The sequence below is a fragment of the Herpailurus yagouaroundi genome, unplaced genomic scaffold, assembly GCF_014898765.1.
Source record: "Herpailurus yagouaroundi ecotype Mexico unplaced genomic scaffold, PumYag 308, whole genome shotgun sequence".
In the NCBI taxonomy this organism is placed as follows: Eukaryota; Metazoa; Chordata; class Mammalia; order Carnivora; family Felidae; genus Herpailurus; species Herpailurus yagouaroundi.
In genome coordinates this window covers 1,911,338-1,928,924 of record NW_024412525.1, presented here as the reverse complement: position 1 = coordinate 1,928,924, position 17,587 = coordinate 1,911,338, and the positions used below count along the sequence as shown (strand labels likewise).

At 46.4% G+C, this 17,587-nt stretch overlaps 1 long non-coding RNA gene across 1 annotated transcript; it reads left to right on the top strand.

Moving 5' to 3' along the window:
* The first annotated feature begins 108 nt into the window (after positions 1-108).
* On the top strand, positions 109-17,536 carry LOC121021602 (uncharacterized). Its single transcript, XR_005786599.1, has 2 exons — positions 109-1,432; positions 17,314-17,536. It is a non-coding gene; the product is annotated as an uncharacterized LOC121021602 (long non-coding RNA).
* Positions 17,537-17,587: the final 51 nt, after the last annotated feature.

The window sequence follows — 17,587 nt, the reverse complement described above, 5'->3', positions numbered from 1 at the left end:
ATTCGAGATTCCGATCCAAGAGTCGGGGCGGGACCCCATGGCGGGGTGGTAAGATGCCAGCGAGAATGGGTACCCTTTGGGGACCCCGGCCCGGGGGGGCGAGACTGCCCCCTTCTCCCGCTTTGGGACGCCGGTGTGGCGGGACACCCCCGGCACTACCAGTTTCCTCCGCCCAGGCGGGAGGAGGCTCCTCTCTCCGTCCGAGGGCCGCCTTTCATCCGCGCGCTCCGGCCTGGCCGGGGGCCGTTTCCATTCCTGGAGACCCCGGGGTGAAAGAATGAGAGGAGCCGGCAAGAGGGCGCCGCGCCCCTCCCCCGCCGGCCCCGTCCCCCCTCCCCGCGAGTCCGCTTCCCCCTCGCTGGGCACCGCGGTGCTGCCGAGCCACCGCGCGCTGGCGCAGCCGCAACCGCCTCCCCCTCCTCCGGCCCGAGCCCAGTCCTCCTCCTGGGCGCCGGCTGGCCGGGCTCCGCCGCGCAAGGAAAGGAGCCCACTCCCGGTGAGCGCCTCCTGCTGTTACCGCTAGCCTGGTGCCCTCCCTCCCTCCATCCGTTCACTCACTCTCTCTCACTCACACGTCCCTGTTTTCGTTTGTGCGAGAAGTTTATGGAGCACCTACGAGTGCCCAGCACGGTGGATCAAAGTTCAAATTCTTCCCAGGATGATTCCCCAACCTAGGCGAGTAATCAAGTAGCAATAGCATCAATGAAGCAAGGGCTGAAACTCAGAGCAAAGAGAGAGAGAGAGAGGCGGTGCGCGCGGCTGGGCCAGGCTGAGGGTCGCAAAGTCTGGCGGGAGAAGGCATGTGCCCGGGGAACTGGCGGGAGAATGCAAGAAGGATCTTGAGGCAGCTATGACGGGATATACAAACGCATAGTGGCAAAGAAGCACGGGGACCTAGGAGCTGCGCGGACCTTAGGGTGTCGGATGAGGAGGAAGGAAAAGAATGAAAACAAAGACCAGGCTAAAGTGGCAGGCAGAGGTTCATCAGGAAGCAGGGCAGCTCTGTCTGGTCGTCCACGTTTCCACCATACTAAGAGGGAGGGCTCACCCGTGTTCCACCCACCAAGCTGTGTGCCCTGCCTAGAGGTGGTGACTTTTTCTCATTTGTACAGAGGCACTATTTGAGCTAAATTGACTGAAGAGCCTCGTGGGCTAAGTAAGGATTTAAGGTTTTTACCCTGAAACTGAAGAGAAGCTAATTGTATTAGTCAAGGTTCTCTAGAGACACAGAATCAATAGGATATATGTATATAATACATATGAGAGAGAGAGAGAAATGGAGAAAGAGATTTATTTTAAGGAATTGTTTCATTCTGTTGGAAATGCCGTCGAGTCCAAAATCTACAGGGTGGCCTGACATGCTGGAGACCCAGAGAAGATAGCAGTTCGAGTCCAGAGGCAGTCTGCTTGCAGAATTCCTTCTTCATCAGAGGTCAGTCTTTTTTCTGTTAAGACCTTCAACTGATTGGATGAGGCCCACCTACATTATGGAGGATAATCTGTTTTACTCAGTCTACTGTTGGTTTAAATGTTAATCTCATTTAAAAGTACCCTCACAGGGGCACCTGGGTGGTGCACAGTCGGTTAAGCATCAGACTTTTGATCTTGGCTCAGGTCGTGATCTCTCGGTTCAAGAGTCGAGTGGAGCCCCGCATCCACATCCGGCTCTGCACTGATGGTGTAGAGTAGGCTTGGGATTCTGTCTCTCCTTCTCTCTGCCCCTCCCCCACTTGTGCTAGCTCTCTCTGCCTCTCTCTCTATCTCTCTCTTAAAATAAATACATTAAAAAAACTAAAAATAAAAATACTTTCACAGAGGGGCACGTGGCTGGCTCATTTGATAGATGAGTGTGCAACTCTTGATCTCGGGCTTGTAAATTCAAGCCCCACGTTGGGTGTAGAGATTACCTAAAAATAAAACCTTTAAAAAAATAGAAAAATAAATATACCTTCACAGAAACATCTAGAATAATGGTTGACCAGATATCTGGGTACCACGGGCCTAACCAAGTTGACACCTAAAATGATCCATCACACTACTGAAAACCGTCGATCCGGAACCTAGGCAGACTCTGTTTTAGATCACTTTGATGAATGAGCGAATGGAGCGGGGAGCATTCAGAAACAGCTTTTTAGGAGGTAGACCTGGCCTGACTTCACAGTTGACCGACTACAGACGTGGCAGGGAAAAAGAGGGAAGAGTCTAGGGGTTCCCAGGTTTTTAGCTTGAGGGTTCAGCGTAAGATGTGTTCACCTGAGGACATTGAAGGTAATGTCCAGCGAGCAGCCTGGCTGGGGGTTCTAAAGCCCCAGGAAGTTTGGAGAAGGGGGCTTGAGAGCCACTACAGAGCTGCAGCTCTGGGAGTAGGTAAAATCACCCAGGAAGGGTGTGGACGATGAGAACAGGACAGGGAAGGGGGTGGGATCCTGGGCACGTTTAAGGGGTAGACAGAGGGGAAAGTGCCTTTGAAGGTAAACATTATTGGGGCACCTGGGTGGCTCAGTCGGCGTCCGACTTCGGCTCAGGTCATGATCTCACAGCTTGTGAGTTCAAGCCCCGCGTCGGGCTCTGTGCTGACAGCTCGGAGCCTGGAGCCTGCTTCTGGTTCTGTGTCTCCCTCACTCTCTCGCCCTAACCCACTCACATTCTGTCTCTGTCTCTCTCAAAAATAAATAAACATTTAAAAAAATGAAGGTAAACATTATTATTATCATCACTCATGCAGTGGGACAATTTGCTGAAATATTGATTTGCATTCCTTTTCCCTTCCCATTCACCCCTCTCTTTTGTCTGGGTGGAAAGTGGAAGCTTCCCAAAGGCCTTAGCCCTAAGCCTGCTGAGACAGTGCCAGGGGTCCCCAGGGACAAGGGCAGCGAGGTGGCTTTTGAGAGCCAGGAAGAAGAGGTGCCATGGCCTGGGAGCGCGAAAGAAAATGGTGTGTGTCCCGAGCAGCAAGGACCTTCATGCAATGCCCTTCAGAGGCGGCAAGACCTCAGTGGGGCTGGGAGGTGGGATGCCGGGCCCCAAGTTTCTAGCCTCGACAGACTCTTGCACCAAACACATCCAGGAAGCAGGAGCCCGGGCTACAAGAGGTCCCTGGGGGCTACAGCATCTAGATGTCCACCCTTACCCTGCTTTCTGGCATCCCCCTAAACCTTCAGGATTCTGCTGGAGAAAGTAGCCGGTTTTTGCCATCCCAGCAGGCCCGGAACAGAATCAAATTGATTTAAAAGAAAAGAAACGACCTGTGTGCCTTGCAAACCTGAGTTTGTAGCTGGGGATTTGTAGCATTACTATTATCTTCATTTAGAGATGAGGGAACTGAGGCCTAGAGAAGCTAAGTAATTGCGTCAAAGCCACACAACCAGTTAAGTCCCTCTCTTTTGTTTTTAATTTAAATTAAATTTAATTAATTAATTTGTTTATTATTATTATTTTTTAATTTACATCCAAGTTAGTTAGCCTATACTGCAATAATGAGTTCAGGAGTAGAATCCAGTGATTCCTCTCCTACATATAACACCCAGTGCTCATCCCGACAAGTGTCCTCCTTAATGCCCCTTGCCCATTCAGCCCATCCCCCCACCCACAACCCCTCCAGCAACCCTCTGTTTGTTCTCTATATATGTCTCTTATGTTTTGTACCCTTCCCTTTTATATTATTTTTGCTTCCCTTCCCTTATGTTCATCTGTTTTGTCTCTTAAATTCCACATATGAGTGAAGTCATATGGTATTTGTCTTTCTCTGACCAATTTCACTTAGCATAATACCCTCTAGTTCCATCCCCGTAGTTGCAAATGGCAAGATTTCATTCTTTTTGATTGCCAAGTAATACTCCGTTGTATAAATATACCACATCTTCATTATCCATTCATCCATCGATGGACCTTTGGGCTCTTTGCATACTTTGGCTATTGTTGATAGCGTTGCTATAAACGTGGGGGTGCATGTGCCCCTTCGAAACAGCACACCTCTATCCCTTGGATAAATGCCTAGTAGTGCAATTGCTGGGTCGTAGGGTAGTTCTATTTTTAGTTTTTTGAGGAATCTCCATACTGTTTTCCAGAGTGGTTACACCAGTTTGCATTCCCACCAGCATTGCGAAAGAGATCCTCTCTCTCCACATCCTCGCCAGCATCTGTTGTTGCCTGAATTGTTAATGTTGGCCATTCTGACAGGTGCGAGGTGGTATCTCATTGTGGTTTTGATTTGTATTTCCCTGATGATGAGTGATGTTGAGCATTTTTTCATGTGTCAGTTGGCCATCTGGATGTCTTCTTTGGAGAAGTGTCTATGCATGTTTTTTGCCCATTTCTTCACTGGATTATTTGGTTTTTTGGGTGTTTAGTTTGATAAGTTCTTTATAGATTTTGGGTACTAACTCTTTATCCGACACGTCACTTGCAAGTATCTTCTCCCATTCTGTCGGTTGCCTTTTAATTTTGCTGATTGTTTCCTTCGCTGTGCAGAAGCTTTTTACTTTGATGACGTCCCAGTAGTTCATTTTGGCTTTTGTTTCCCTTGCCTCTGGAGACGTGTTGAGTAAGAAGTTGCTGTGGCTGAGGTCTAAGAGATTTTTGCCTGCTTCCTCCTCTAGGATTTTGATGGCTTCCTGTCTTACATTTAAAATTTTTATTTTATTTTTGAGAGAGAGAAAGACAGAGCATGAGCAGGGGAGGAAGAGAGAGAGAGGAAGACACAGAATCTGAAGAAGGCTCCAGGCTCTGAGCTGTCAGCACAGAGCCTGACACAGGGCCCGAACCCGTGAACCGCGAGATCATGACCTGAGCAGAAGTCGGACGCCTTACTGACTGAGCCACCCACACACCCCAAAGTCACACAACCAGTAAATGACTGATGCAGGATTGGAAGACAGATCTTTCTAATTCCATAGCCCTAAACCAGTGGTTGGAAAACATCAAACACCTAAAGGGCCTATCAGATAAAGTGAAGGAATGAAGTACGTCAGGTAGAAGAATTCTGGCATTCCAACATGGCCGTGTTTAGTTTGTCCCACTACAACTTGTACCTTGGCCTTGGCATGTGTTGTAGCTGGAGGGGAGCATGGAAAGGCGTGGTAGAGACTATGGCACATTCCAACACTGAGGTTCTGTCTCAAAGGGTTGTCACTGCAAATGTCACAAGCAAAGGGCTTCTATTTTAAAAACAAATGCTGGAAATCCAAATGTTTATGCGAAATCTGATTTGTACACATTTGACTTTTTTATTAAAAAATCAAAAGGAGTCAAGGGGCGTCTGGGTGGCTCAGTCGGTTAAGCGTCCAACTTCGGCTCAGGTCATGATCTCCCAGTATGTGGGTTCGAGCCCCGCGTCGGGCTCTGTGCTGACAGCTTGGAACCTGGAGCCTGCTTCGCATTCTGTGCCTCCCTCTCTCACTACCTCCCCCTCCCCTGCTCCTGCTCTGTCTCTATGTCTCTCTCACGTATAAATAAACGTTTAAAAAATTTTTTTATTCAGAAGGAGTCAAGAAAAATGTGTCTGCCCTCCTTGGGCTGAAGTTTGAGTTGCTGCTGCACAGCTCTGAGCACAGGGCCTGGGGCTGATTTGAACGGGGTCTGCTGAAGCCGGGGCTTGGGAAGCAAGTGTCCTGGAAGCAGAAACCAGAGCCTTCACTGGGAACGGACTGGTTCACCCTATGGAAGGAAGGGAAGGGGTGCAAGTTGGGAGAGGTTATCAAGTCCCCAGTACATTCCTCTCCTCACTTTGGCTGAAGGGGCAACCGTTCATCTCTGTCAGGTGGTTATTCCTGAGAAATGGTAGAGGAGGGGTCTTGGGAAAAGTTCTCTGAGCTCTTGCTGGAGAGGAGAAAGAGGAACAAGCTGGGATCTCCGTGGCGTAGCTTCTAAAAGCCTCCCGGGGGCTGGGCGGCTGCCTTTCTGCACTGCACACAGCCCTCCCACACACACTGGGATGGGGACTCGCCCCAGACCTCTCCCTGCCCACGGGTGCTGCTGACTCAGGCAGCCTCGGGGTCGCAGGCCCAGCAGAGGATGAGGCTCACCTTGTCCATCCTCCCCTCCCCCTCTCCTTCCTCTATGGGCTGGATGAGGAGAATGAGTCGATTCTCAGCGGCCCAGACAGTGCCCCGTCGATGCCCTCAGCAAGGAGCTCTTTGGAAACCCCAGAATGACTTGGAGCCGGAGGCCCTGTTTCCTCTCCTGACCGCATCCTGCAGCTCGCAGCAGGGGGCAGGTGCAGGAGGGGCAGTGCCCATCTGCCTCTGCCTCTGTGGGCCACAACCTGCTCGACGGGGCGCAGGCTGGCTGCAGGCAGGTGAGTAGCTATGGGAAAGGCATATGACCAACTTCGGGGGTCAAGCCAGGCAGCTGTACTTAACTGCCTCAAGGGAAGAGCACCCCCTTAAGAAACTGGGGCTGGGGGACACGGAGTCTAGGGAGCTGCTTGGAGTGCAGGGCAGACCTATCACTGGGACTCAGACTCCCAAGTTGCATGAGATGGGAAAGGACCCACTTCCCCAAGCCACACCAGCATCCTCCAGGCCAGCAATTCTCAGCTGGTTTCTGAAGGCGGCCCGGTCCTCTCCACAGTGTTCAGGGTCCTGCCCCTTACCCTCCCCGCCTCCTCTCTCTCTTCTCTTTCATCTTTCCTCCACCTTCTCTCGTTCCTTCTACCCCTTCCTCTCCAGCTTCTCCTTCCTAGCCACGAGGGCTTCCACAGGATTCCAGGGACCGCAGGATTATGTCTGAGCACCTGTACAGAGCACTGGCCTCTGAGCCGCCTTCCTCCCCTGTCCCTTACTCTGCAAGCCCCTGTTGTAACTTGCTCTCCCCGGTGGGACCACCAGGGGGCGAGAGTTGAGCGCTCTTGGGTCTGGACCAACTACTTTCTGGTCTTTCTTCCCTGCGCCCTGGAGAAAAAAATCCTGAGAGCTAAAGTGATGGAGGGCAGAGTGGAGTTGTCTGTAGGCTCTAATCTGGCCTGAGACTCTTCCATGCTTCTTACGGCCCAGCTGGTGCAGGACGTGGACCCTTCCTCTCCGGAGATCAGGCCTGGCCCCTCCTTCACTGCAAGCCCCAAGTCCCCAGCCTACCTTCCCTTCCTTCTGGGACCACTGCCCAGCAGGCCCGAAGGCCCTGGGCTCTAGCCATTCCCTCTTCTGTTTCTAGAGACCCACAGAGAACGTGAAACTAAGAAAAGATAGTGAGTCATGTTAAAAACAGCACCACTACAAAGATACAAAGCTAAATACCAGAGCTAAGAGAGCAGTGACTTTTGGGGGGCTTTCAAATGTGGCAGCATCCAGATAGACAGGACACCTGGGTCCCGAGGGCACCTCTGCTCCAAGCTCTTCACACTGGCCCCCCCTTCCAGTTCCCACAAAGAAAGCTCATATTTGCTTGTAGTCAGATGGCATGTAGTAAAGACACTTTGTCAGCCTGGTCCCCACTGCATTTCTTCCCTGGCAGGGTTATGTGTGGTAGAGAATTCCCAGGCCCCTGGGAGCAGACCCCTGGCCACCCAGCCCCTGTCTGAGCTGCACCTCCGGAAGGCTGAAGACTGGGCAGCTGACAGGAGACGTGGCGGGAAAGGTGGAGGGTGGGGTGGCGGTGCCTGCGGCTCTCATTGGGGCTGGATTATTATCAGAATTCTAATAACCGGTTGCTTTTCTCAAAGGCCTAGAGATAGAGGTGCCCTCCAAAATAGCACTTGACCTACATGGGGCCTTTTCCTCACTTTGCCTGGTAGGTGGTTATTAACCAGCTCAGGTACCTAGTTTAGGAGAGATATAAAAAGTATGTTTTGGAGCCAGACAGCCTCAGTTTCTTCATATATAAAATGGGGGTGTAGATCAGATGCCTTTTAGAGCGCTTGGGTGGCTCAGTTGGTTGAACGTCTGACTTCAGCTCAGGTCATGATCTCACAGATCGTGGGTTCGAGCCCCACATCGAGCTTTGCCCTGACAGCGTGGAGCCTTCTTCGGACCCTCTGTCTCCCTCTCTCTACCCCTCACCCTCTCTCTCTCTCTTTCTCTCTCTGGGGCTCATTAAACATTTTTTTTTAAGTAATAAACATTTTTTTAAAGATGCTTTTTAGAATTATGCTTTGCCCATAGTAGGCACCTAAGGAAAGGTAGTGATTTTTTTAAGAGACATTTTTTTCCACATTCTTCGTCTTAAAAGAAAAATAAGTTCCTCGTCCTCACACCCAACTCTCAGGGAAAAAAAGAAAGCAAGAAACTTCTGCATGATAATTACATCTTCAGTGGTCCAAACCTGTTTACTGGTGACCAAGTTTCACTTCCTGTGGTTTTGCAGCTCGAGGCTTCAAAGGGCACCTTCCTCCTGTGACCAGGCCCGGGCCTGGGGCCTTGGCATGGATTAACTAGAAACAAATTAGTACCTCACGCCTCTGTCTCCTCTTAAAATACTCCACATGATGAGAAAGGAAGAGAAAAGGGTGTATTTTAAAGGGAGGATGGTTTAATTTGAGGTACAATGCTGTTGAAATCAATTGAAATGGTCCATAAACCTGGTGATGTGTGACCTCTTCACACCTCCCACCCCAAAGCTCTTGTCCCAACCCCTCTGCACCTGGTCAGTGCATTTCCATCTATTTGTTCATAAACACATGCACTGATGTGTTCTCAGTGCTTTGATAGCTCTGTGGGAGGTTGGTGGAGAGAGAGGGCTGAGCTGGTCCTATGGAATGGTTGAAAGACGCCATGCTGGGTCTGATGGAGGATCCTGAAGCCAGGATCCTGAAGCTAGGTGCTCATGATGGACAAAAAGCCCCCTAAAACTGAAACCAGGGAGGAGAAACCAGTTAGTTTGTCCAAGAAGCTTCAAAAATGCCTTGGATGCTGGAAAGTAGGTGATGTCTATTTTATATCCTTGCCCACTGCTGAGAGCTGGGATTCTAGCAGGAGCAGCTAAGAAATTGAAAAATAGTCTCTATACACCCAAATGCTGGGGTGGAGTCTGGCCTAGGGACTGGGGGGCAAAGAGGAGTTGAGCTTTACTTAGCATTTCTGTGTGGACTTTTTGCTGTGAAAATGTATTCTTTATTCATGTGTAATTTCTGTAATTAAAATTAGTAGTTTAAAACTTTTTATTATGAATACCTTCCAACGTAAGTGAGAGTCTAGTATAATGAACTCTCATTTATCTATCACCTAGACTTACTGATATCAACATTTCCCTATATTTCCTCAGTTTACCTTTTCTTTAGCAAAATATTTTGTTTTATTTTTTTAATTTAATGTTTATTTATTTTTGAGAGAGAGACACACACACAGAGCATGAGCAAGGGAGGGGCAGAGAGAGAGGGAGACACGGAATCTGAAGCAGGCTTCAGGCTCTGAGCTGTCAGCACAGAGGCCGACGTGGGGCTCAAACCCATGACCTGAGCCGAAGTCCGATGCTTAACCGACCGAGCCACCCAGGTGCCCCTTTAGCAAAATATTTTAAAGAAAATCCTAATCATGGTGACATATCACGTGCAGATGTTTCAGAACGCATCTATGAAAAAAATTGGACACTTTTCTTACATAATCACATGACTGTTACCACAATAACTCCTTAATATCACCCGACACCGAGTCACATTCAAAGCTCCCCAGTTGTCCTTTCAAGGTCTTTTCAAGTTGTCCTTTCAAGGTCTCAGGACCGTCCTGTCAACAGTCTTTTCAAGTTGGTCCGTTTGTATCTGGATCCAAGTAAGGTCTACACTTTGCATTTGGCTCTTTTAATCCTGTGTAGGTCCCCTTCCCCCACCCGATTTTTTTCTTATCATGTCAGTGCCTTGTTGAAATCAGGTCAGTTGTCTCATGCCCCACATTCTGTGTTTTATCTGCTTGCCTCCTCGCATTGTCATTTAACTGACTCCTGACCCCCGTATTTCCTGTAACCTGGACATTAGCGGCAAAGGCTTGAGTAGATTTCGGCTCATCATTTGTGGCAAGAACACCTCACAAGTGGTGCTGGGCATCCCATCCGCCTCGTCATCCTCCACCCTCACCCTCACCATCCTCGGTTGTCACATCGTGTTGTCTCTCTTATCACTGAGAACTAATCCCTGAGGCGACACGTCAGCATCTTGTAATAGTCCAGCTCTCGCCTCGTGGTTTTAGCACCCACCAATGATTGTTGCCTGAACCATTTTCTTAGAGGTTGCACAAGGTGATTTCTGTTTCTATTTAAAATAATTTTTTTCTGGGGCACCTGGGTGGCTCAGTAGGTTGAACATACGACTTTGGACCAGGTCACAGTCTCGCAGCTCATGGGTTCGAGCCCTGCATCGGGCTCTGTGCTGACAGCTTAGAGCCTGGAGCCTGCTTCAGATTCTGTGTCTCCCTCTCTCTGGCCCTCCCCTACTCGTTCTCTCTCTCTCTCTCAAAAATAAATAAAAACGTGGGGCGCCTGGGTGGCTCGGTCGGTTAAGCGTACGACTTCGGCTCAGGTCATGATCTCGCGGTCCATGAGTTCGAGCCCCGCGTCGGGCTCTGTGCTGACAGCTCAGAGCCTGGAGCCTGTTTCAGATTCTGTGTCTCCCTCTCTCTCTGCCCCTCCCCTGTTCATGCTCTGTCTCCCTCTGTCTCAAAAATAATAAACGTTAAAAAAAAAAAAAACTTAAAATAAATAAATAAATACGTTAAAAAATTTTTTTAATACACAAAATAAAAGAAATAAATAAAATAATTTTTTTCTTAAAAACCAATAGACTGCATTATGATGTGAGCAATCACCTTCTTATTGACCTACCTTCTAAATTCAGATTGTGATATAAGAAAACCCCCAAAAGACGCCTGTAGTGATTTATTATATTATATTTTAAAATAACTTCCCTATTCATGCAGTCTGCTGGGGAGCCCCTGGCAGGCTCTGGTCAGGAGTCTTTCAGGTCTTGAACCTCTGAGAGTACCCAGAGTATGTATGCATGGATTTCTCTTGGTGTAGGACCACAGAGAAACAGGTTTTCAAGTGTCAAAAAGCGTTTATTAAGTGGGCTGATAAGTGAATTTTACATTCAGACCTAATGTAAGTTGTTTGTCTTGCCTTGATCTCCTTTTGATGGGATTGGTTGTGGTAATGGATGGCATGGTCGAGTTGTTGCCTTTGTGTGTGTGTGTGTGTGTGTGTGTGTGTGTGTGTGTGTGTGTATGGATTGTTTTGCTTTGATTGTTTAATTTAAAAAATTTTTTTAATGTTTATTTATTTTTAAGAGAGAGAGGCAGAGAGAGCACGAGTAGGGAAGGGGCAGAGAGAGAAGGAGACACAGAATCTGAAGCAGGCTCCGGGCTCCGAACTGTTAACACAGCTAACATGGGGCTCGAATCCACCATGAGATCATGACCTGAGCCGGAGTCGGACACTTAACCGACTGATCCACCCAGGCGCCCTGATTGTTTAATTTTTAAATGATGGATATGTGTTTCCAGCCTTTTGATGAGTGCATTTTATAAAATATTTAAAATATTTTTGAAAGTAATAAATTCGATATATCTCTGGAAAACAGATTGGACCTGTATTCATGGGACTATGGAATCTTTGGTCTGACAGGGACCAGAGAGGTCCCCTCATCCTATCCCCATCCAGGGCTGACTGTCCACCGCTGGACACAGTTGTTCAGCAAGGCTGTTGCTGTGCATAAGTCTCTGAGTCGCACTCATTTCAGGGAATGCTTTGGGCTCAGCAGGAAATTCCCAGCCCTGAAAGACAGAATAACCTGGGTCTATACACAGGTTTTCACTCAAGAGACACTGTGATCAACCAATTCTCTGGAAATCAATGATCTACAAAAGTGACTTATTCATAGGACAGAAGTCTTTGTGTACTTTTTAGTTTCAAGAAAAAGGAAAGAAGAAAGATAACATTCCCCCAATTAACGGTCCACATGGCTTTTATTTCCTTCTTTTACGCCAGTAAGCCCACATTTCCCATCTTATTTGTGTGTGTAGGACAGAGACTTGAGCTTCGGTGGTTGTTCTGTAGAGGGACTGGAAGCCTTTAATTTCTGTAGCCCCATGGCCTCGCTTACTAACTGGTGCATCATAAATGCAAAATAAAAATGTGTTGAATCCATGAATTTGAGAAGAGAAATCCAAAGCCACGGTATAGTCCAGTTCCAGTTAACAATAGTTTGTATTGTTTGTTTTACTCCCAATAATCGTAGCAAACATATGATGCTTAATACGTGTCACATAGTTCTAAGCGCTTCCTATTTGAACACATTTAACTCCTTCACATGCCCAATGACATAAGAAGCATTGTTCCCATTTTACAGATGAGGATTTTGAATTGGAAAGGGTTGAATAACTTACCCAGCTAACAAAGAAAGTGAGAAGCAGAGCTGGAACTTGAACACGGGCAGTGGCACTGGTTTACAGACTAAAGCCCTAAGCCCTACATTATATTGTTTTTCACCGTTGGTTCATTAGGGTCTAAAATAATAATAAACAACTACTGACATGCCGTTCATTCCACTAATGTGTTGTGCTACTTTTCAAAGTGCTTCCAAAATGCATTGTCCATGAGTCCATGGCCACTGTTCTTGAGGTGAGGGGGTTTCCCTGTTTCTGCTCCTCACAGACCAGAAGAGGTGATAGAATCCCACGAAGGCAGCGAAGGAGAGAGGCTAAAGGAGGGGGAGCAGGTGTCAGGGAGTTTCGTTCGGTTTGGAACAGACGTTCAAAACCAGTCCTGAGCTAGATGGGAAAGCTGCTCACTGCAATGTATTTATCAAAGCGAAAGGTCTTGAGCAAGTTGAATGTCTAATATGGAGGATTGTTGTGTTACATGGTGGTTTACCCACGGAGGGAAACCTTCAAAAACGACCATTATGAAATCTACATAGGGGCAGAGAAAAACGTTTACAGTATATTCTGCAAAAACAAAACAAAACACAAAAAACACCCAACAGTGACAACAACCCCCAAACACCAGAATGCCTCATGAGTAACAGCAATGTAAAATGTGACCATGATAGAGAAGGGTTCGGGAAGAGAATGTGCAAACAAGAAAATTACTGCAATTAGGCTGGAGGGTCTGGAGTTATTTTACTCTTAATATGACATTTTCTCTCTTTATGGTAATAAGAACTTAAAAAATGAAACCTGAGAAGATTTGGAGCTATAGGTTATAAAAAAAAAAACAAAACAACCCAAGATTTTGTTTAAAAAGATAGAAATTCAGCAAGCCTTGTGACCTACATAGTATGTTGTGTCTTTGTGTGCATAGGGCCCAGTATGGGGCTAGTATAAGGCATGACCTTCTCGCTTTGGGGGGTTCGGGGGCTGCAGTGAAGAGACATATTGGATTAGAGAGGGGATGTGAGCATGCACATCATGAAGACAGTCATTTTCAGAGCAGGGTGAGTGAGATTAATCACCCTGTGTCTAGCACATCTCCCTGGGGCAAACCACAGCCTCCACCAGACGCTGGCAGCCGTTGTCTCGGGTCTGCACTTCAGGCTTTGCTGCCCACCAAGGCCAAGCCCCTCCACTTTCGCTTGCCAGTTAGGACTATGCAGGCAACATGGTGGGTTTTCGCACTGTTTCTCCCATTTGGACCCCTTACCTCAGCACATCTGTGAAGAGCCCCATTCACCCTCTCAGTCAGATGCCCAAGTTCTCCTTAGTGAGAGGACCCTGATTATATTAGTCTGGATTCTCCAAAGAGACAGAACCAACAGAAGAGATATAGTTCTATGTCTATTTATAGATCTATCTCTAAATCCACCCATCTATCTATCCATCTATCTCTAAAGACATTTATTATAAGAAATTGGCCCACACCCCTGTGGAGGCTGAGAAGTCCCAAGATCTGCAGCTGGCAAGTTGGAGACCGGAGAGAGTCCATAATGTAAGTTCAAACCCAGTCTGAGTCCGCAGGAAGAAGGCTGATGTCGCAGCTCAGACGGCAGAGAATAAATTCCCTCTTACTCAGTCTTTTTGTTCTCTTCAGGCCTTCGATGGATTGGGTGAGGCCCCCCCACCCCACGTCGGGGAGGGCAACCCGCTGTACTGAGTCTGTTGATTCAAATATTAATCTCATACACACCTAGGGACACACTCAGAATAACATTTGACCAAATGTCTGGGCACCTCGTGGCCCAGTCAAGTTGACACATTAAATTAACCATCAATTAACCACTGATCTTTTGATAACAGAAGCAGGGTGATTTCTCCGCAGGGCCAGTAATGGTGGCCTTGACCTCAGTGTGCCCTTGGTTTAGTACTGATTAGTGATAAACAGGGCAAGGCAGGTGCTGGAGGAGTAGTAGAAGATGGAAACTGACTTGAGCTGTGGTCCAGGATGCATGGGATTTGTGTTCTGCTGTGTGTGTGTGACCCCGGCAAGTCATCAAACCTTTTGGGACTTTAGTTCCTCCATCTGTAAAATGGGGATAATAATACAAGCTCTTTAGAGAAGATACTTGCGCAAGTTACATAAACTCAACGAGACTCAACTCTTTAGTCTGTAGAACAGGGACAATAAATTCTATACCTCATAAAGTTGTTGTAGGATAAATAAGACAATATATATAACCTTTAGCTCGATGCCTCTCATATAGTGTGTGCTCATTAAATATTAGCTGTTATTTTAACATCTCCTTCAGAGGGATGTTGTGATCACACATTATGTATAAAAAGTCTTTGGAATAATACAATAAGATGGCATATTCTTTCAAAGTTTGGTGGAAACCAAACTGACAAAATATTTGTTAAAATAATAATGCCAACACCTCTAGAGAGAATATAAATTTTTCAACAATTTGGCACAATGTACCGAAAGTCTCAAATTGTTTATAATCTTTGATGAATACTTTCACTTCTAGGAATTTGTCCTAAGAAATGAATAAAAGTTTGTTATAAAAATCTTTGTACAAGGATGTTCATCATAGAATTATTTATAAGGGCGAAAACTTGAAACAAGATTAGGGGCTTAGGGACTCCTGGCTGACTCAGTAAGAAGAGCATGTGATTCTTGATCTTGGGGTCGTGAGTTCAAACCCCATGTTGGGTATAGAGACTACTAAAAAAATAAATAAATGTAATAAAAAAAGATTAGGGGCTTGGTTACATGAATGAGGTTTTATTTCATATATTGATGTAATGTTACCTTAAAAACGTGTTTTAGAAAAATATCTAATGATATAAAATATAGCATATTGCTAAGTGAAGAAAGCAGGCTACAAAATAATGTATACATTGGTGCTTGGCTGGCTCAGTTGGTAGAGCTTGTGACTCTTAATCTCAGGGTCGTAAGTTTAAGCCCCACATTGGGTGTAGAACCTACTCAATTAAAAAAATTATATTATAAATTTTATATTATAAATAAAAAAATGTATATCATATACATTATTTTGACACCAAAATAATGTATATGATATACATTCCACATATAGTTACTGAGTCCCAATTTTGTGCCAGGCACTGATTATACACTTGGGAACACAGTAGTCTTTGGTCTCAAGTAGATTGTCCCCAATTTAGCTGAAAAAAAAAAGGGGGGCATGTCTGTATTATCATCTACACAGAAAAATATTCTAAGGTGTCTCTTCATGGTGTAATAATGGGTGTTTTTCATTTTTACCTTTATGTTTTCCATAATATCCATTTTTATTAATAAAGAACCTGTGATTAATAATCAAGGGAAATTAGGGGAAAACTTAACGATTAGAGGAAAACTCTTAAAAATTAAAAAAAAATTTGAGTATAGCTGATGCACAATGTTACATTAATTTTGGGTGCACAACAGTGATTCAAAAACTCTATAGGTTATGCTGTGCTCACCAAGAGTATAGCTACCGTCTGTCACCATACAACACTATTACAATATCATTGACTATATTTCCTATACTGTACTTTTTATTCTCGTGACTTATTCATTCTGTAACTGGAAGCCTGTATCTCGCACTCCCCTTCACCTGTTTTGTGCACCCCCCCGTCCCTCGAGCAATCACCATTTTGTTCTGTGTATTTCTAGGCGTGAGTCTGCTTTTTGTTTGCTTATTCATTTGCCTTATTTTTTCGATCCCCCATCTAAGTGAAATCAAATGGTGTTTGTCTTGGAAACTTAAAATTTTTAAGAGAGAGCCTGGGTCAGGGAGTCACTGAGTATGACTGGGTTCAGAATGGAGAGATCATCTCTTTGGGTCTCACAGGGGCGGGATGGCAGGGGAAGAGAGGGCAGGAGGGTTAAACAAAGGTTTGAGCTGCGATGTTTGCTTCTCTGTGACCTTGACCAAGCCTTTTTACTTGTCAGTTTCATCATTGATACAATGGAGCTAATCGTTCCCGCTTGCTTCGGGGTCACAATAATTGATGAAATCATGTGTATGTGCTTTTTAAAAATTTGTGATGTGTTACAGAGACCTAAGTGGTGTTATTATTACCTTAAGCAAGTGACTTTCACCTCTGATCCTCAGTGTCTTCTTAGAACGGAGAAAATGGGTCTCTAGCTCTAAGTTACTGCGATGGAGTAAATGTGAATCTCAGGCACAGTCCACTCTCGTGGAAAATGTGATTAATTACACACCCAATAAACACTTTTTGACTTTGATGATAATGACGAGGAAGAGTGATTTCACGTCTTTGCTTCCTCTTTTCCTCTCACTTACCAAACATTCCCTGCTCCTTTGGCTGTGGGTCTTTCCGTCATTCTCCCCACTGGACTGAGGCTGGAGGGCTCGATGCCCAGCAGGGGTGGTAGGGAGCTTCCTGCCGGCCACTCAGCCTGGGTAAGGGAGGGATTTAGATCTGATAAACTCTGCCACCCGAGATGTCCTCACAAGTGTCCAGAGCCCTCTCTTTACCCCCAGAGTGACATGGGGGGGTGGGTGGTGACACGGGGGTGAGTCATATCACCAAGTACAGCTTTGCCAACTCTGCCATTCTTCTGAACTCCCCAGATCACTCATCACCCCGGGAGGCCCTGGGTTCCCACACTGTGCCCTGAGAAAGAACCCTGGGGTCAAAGGAGGTACCAAAAAAAAAAAAAAAAAAAAGCCCAGAATTAGTCACAAGAATGAAATCAGAATCACACACAGCCCATGTGCCCAGGCTTTGACCAGGTGCTGACCTTTTTTTTTTTTTAATACATTTTTTTTAATTTGAGTATAGTTGATGCTGACCTTTTAAAAACCCAGAGCAGCTCCACCCTTCTTGTCTCCACAAGGGCCTGGGTGGGGGTGGTGGTGACGGGGACGGGAAGGGGGCAGCCGGGCCTGGAACAAGACAATCCCAAGGGCGGGGCTCCTGTGGTTTGTTTGTCTAAAACACCACAGCTTGCAAAGTACTTTCAAGAACATGATTTCCTTTGATCTACCAGGCAGCCCAAGCAGACATGATCATCTCCATCCTTCAGATGAAGAAAGTGAGGCTCCTGAGGCGGACAGATACCTCAGCACGGGCGGCAAGCTGGGACAATGGGAGACCAGACCCAGGCTGATTTTAGCCCCAGCGCATCAGTGGTTTCACAGCCCTTTGACAACTGCCCTTAAAAAAAAGGTTATAGAAAATTTCAAGAATGAAGAGAGGGAGGAGAGAAAGAATCTGTAATTTCCTTACTTTGACACAATCACTGCTAACATTTATTGAATTCT